We start from the raw sequence: 3575 nt of genomic DNA on the forward strand, positions 1-3575 counted from the left end.
GCACATGTTTATTCCAATAGTTCATGGTCTCAGTAACAGCCTCCTGTCTCTCAGCAGCAGTGCAGTCTATTCTCACCTATTAAACCACACCCAGATTCTGGAGAAATGCTGATTTAAGGTTTGGCTAAAGCAGCCAGCTGTGAATAGAGGGATCAAAGGAAAATTCTTACAAAAGATCAGGTCTTTATTTTTTATCTATCTATCCTTTCATTCATTCGTTCATTCATTTGTCTGTCCATCCATCCGTCTGTCTGTCTACCTATTTATTTCAGGCCCATGTGATGGGGTCAAGATTACAATCTAGTCTAATGTTAAGGGCACACTGGATGAAGGGAGTCAGCAACTCTATGTTCTAGTCCCAGCTCAGCCACTTGTATCCTGGGAAAGTCATCTAACCTCTCATCACTTCATCTGTAAAATGCAGATAATTCTGTTTTTTACACTCTGATGAATCCATGACCGATCTCATTATTAGGGCACTTTCTCTATTGTTGCAGATCTCAACTCCATGATGTCTTCATATCCTGAAATCCTTGTTTATAGCTCTCTATAACTCCTATCAAGAGTTGCATTGGTATAAGTGGATAGGGCACTGGAGTCAGATGGAGGAAGAATTGGGTTCAAATCCCAGCTTGAGAACCTGCTAGCTGTTTGATCTTAGCTGTGCTTCAGTTTCCTCATTTATAAAATGAGGGAGTTGGATCCATTATCAATGTGTTATATAATCACAACCTGGCCCTCACTGCAACAAGGCAATCTTTTTCCACTTCTCTATTTGATTGGCTATCTGATACCACAATTGCTATTCCCGACCTTTTCAACCTTCCTTAAACTTCATACAACTGCCCCCCCATACCCTCTTAACTACTGAAAAAATGAGGCCATTTGCTGAGTTCCCTCTTCTTCCCTCTTCCTCATCTCACATCTCCACACCAATGCTTACCATGTCCTATTTCACTTTAGACTCAAACAGGTGACCCTTCTACTTGCCAATGAAAACTTCTCTACATTTGTCCTTTATCTCATATCCTCCTAACTTCTCCAAGCAAATTACCCCCAATATCCTCCCCACCCTCTCTTATCTTCAACGTCTCCCTATCTACTGGTTTATTCTCTGCTATCTGCAAACATGATAAAGTGGCCACTATCCTTAAGGGGAAAAAAACAACCAAACAACTCCACCTACTCCTCCTTTGATTTGACTAACCATGCTATAGTTATTATATCTCTGCTCCCTTTCTCTTAATAAAAAATCCATGTGCACTCAGTACCTGCACTTCCTCTCCACAGTCTTCTAAAAGTTTTGCAATCTGGCTTCTGACCTCATCATTGGACTGAAATTGCTCTCTCCAAAGTCAGTGAGTTGGTCATTAAGCATTTTATTAAGTGGACTACTATATTAGAGGCACCCTCCTAAGCGCTAGAGATAGGAAAAAAGGCAAAAGATAATCCCTTCCCTCAAGGAGCTCACAATCAAATGGAGGAGATGATCAAACAACTATATACAAATAACCTATATACAGGATAAATGGGAGATAATTAACAGAGGGGAGGTACTGGAATTATGAAGGACTAGGTAAGGTTTCCTATATATAGAAGGTAGGATTTTAGTTGGGATTTGAAGGAAGCAAAGAGGCAGAGATGAGGAGGAAGAGCATTTTAGGCATGAGAGATAGAGAAAATGCCTAGAGCTGGGAGATAGAGTGTTTTGTTTTGTTTTGTTTTGTTTTGTTTTGTTTTAGTGAGGCAATTGGGGTTAAGTGACTTCCCCAGGGTCACACAGCTAGTAAGTGTTAAGTGTCTGAGGCCGGATTTGAACTCAGGTACTCCGGTATCCAGGGCCGGTGCTCTATCCACTGCACCACCTAGCTGCCCCAGATAGAGTGTTTTGTCCTTGGAATAAACATGAGTCCAATGTCACTGGACTGAAGAGTATGAAGTAGGAGTGGGTGGGGTATGAGGTATAAAAAGACTGGAGTGTGTGTGTGTGTGTGTGTGTGTGTGTGTGTGTGTGTGTAGTGAGGTGAGGGATGGAGGGTGGGTTTATTTCTTTTTTGCAGGGCAATGAGGGTTAAGTGACTTGCCCAGGGTCACACAGCTAGTAAGTGTCATGTGTCTGAGGGTAGATTTGAACTCAGGTCCTCCTGAATCCAGAGCCAGTTCTCTATCCACTGCACCACCTAGCTGCCCCCTGGAGAATGGGTTTATGAAGAGCTTTGAATGCCTAACTGAGGATTTTGTATTTCATCCTGGTGTTGATAGGCACCCAGTGTAGTTTATTGAGTACTGGGGTAACATGGTCAGATAACTGATGTTCTCAGTCGTCAAATCTAATGGCCTTTTCTCAGTCCTAATCCTTGTCTTCTCTCTAGCCTATGACACTACTGATCACCTTCTCTTGGGTACTCTCTCCTCTCTAAGTTTTATTATTATTATTATTTTTTTTTTTTGGTGAGGCAATTGGGGTTAAGTGACTTGCCTAGGGTCACACAGCTAGTAAGTGTTAAGTGTCTGAGGCTGAATTTGAACTCAGGTCCTCCTGACTCCAGGGCTGGTGCTCTATCCACTGCACCACCTAGCTGCCCCTTCCTCTCTAAGTTTTACATGACACTGTTCTCTTCTAGTTCTCCTACTTGTCTAACGATTCCTCATCAGTCTCCTTTATTGGATCTTCAGCCAAGTCACTTCCTCTAATCAAAGTTGTCTCCCAAGGCTCTGCCCTGGGCTCTCTTCTTTTCTCCCTCTATACTTTTTCACTTGGTGATCTCATCAGCTCCCAGGGGTTCTCCAATCACCATCTCTGTGCAGATGATTCCCAGACCTATGTATCCAGCCCTGGTCTCTCTCCTGAGCTCCAGTCCATCACCAACTGCCTTTTGAAAATCTCAAACTGGATCTTTCATCAGCATCTCAAACTCATGATGTAAAAAAAAAATGACTCATCTCTTCCACTCCTTCTCCCTTCCTAACTTTGCTATTATTCTCAAGGACACCACCATCTTTGAAGTACCCAGGCCCACAACTTCAGTGCCATCTTTGACTTCTCACATGCACTCAGCCCACTATTGTCCTATCTTGATGTTTCTACCTACAGAGCAACTCTAGTACATATACTCTTATCTAGACTCACATAGCCACTTCCCCTCCTCCCATAGAAAGGGCCCTTATCTCCTCACACCTAGACTACTACAGTAGTCTCCAGTTGGAGCTTCCTGTCTCAAGCCTCTCTCCACTCTGAACCAACTTCCACTCAGCTGCCAAAGGGATTTTTCTCAAGTGTAGATCTGACTCTTGTCACCCTGTCCCACTTCCCCACTCCTTAAACACCTGTGGCTCCCTATTCCCTTCAGGATCAAATAGAAAAATCCAGCTTGACATTAGAAGCCCTTCACCACCTGTTCCCTTCCTAACTTTTTAGTCTTCTTCCATTTTACTGTCCTCCACATACCATGTTCTAACTTCACTAGCCTTCTTGCTGTTCCCTCACATACCAAGCTCCATGTGTCCACGCCATGCATTTGGATGTTTGTCCCCCATGTCTGGAATGCTTTCTGTCCTCACCTGGGCCTCTTTGC

The sequence above is a fragment of the Dromiciops gliroides genome, chromosome 4 (genome assembly GCF_019393635.1).
Source record: "Dromiciops gliroides isolate mDroGli1 chromosome 4, mDroGli1.pri, whole genome shotgun sequence".
Classification (NCBI taxonomy): Eukaryota; Metazoa; Chordata; class Mammalia; order Microbiotheria; family Microbiotheriidae; genus Dromiciops; species Dromiciops gliroides.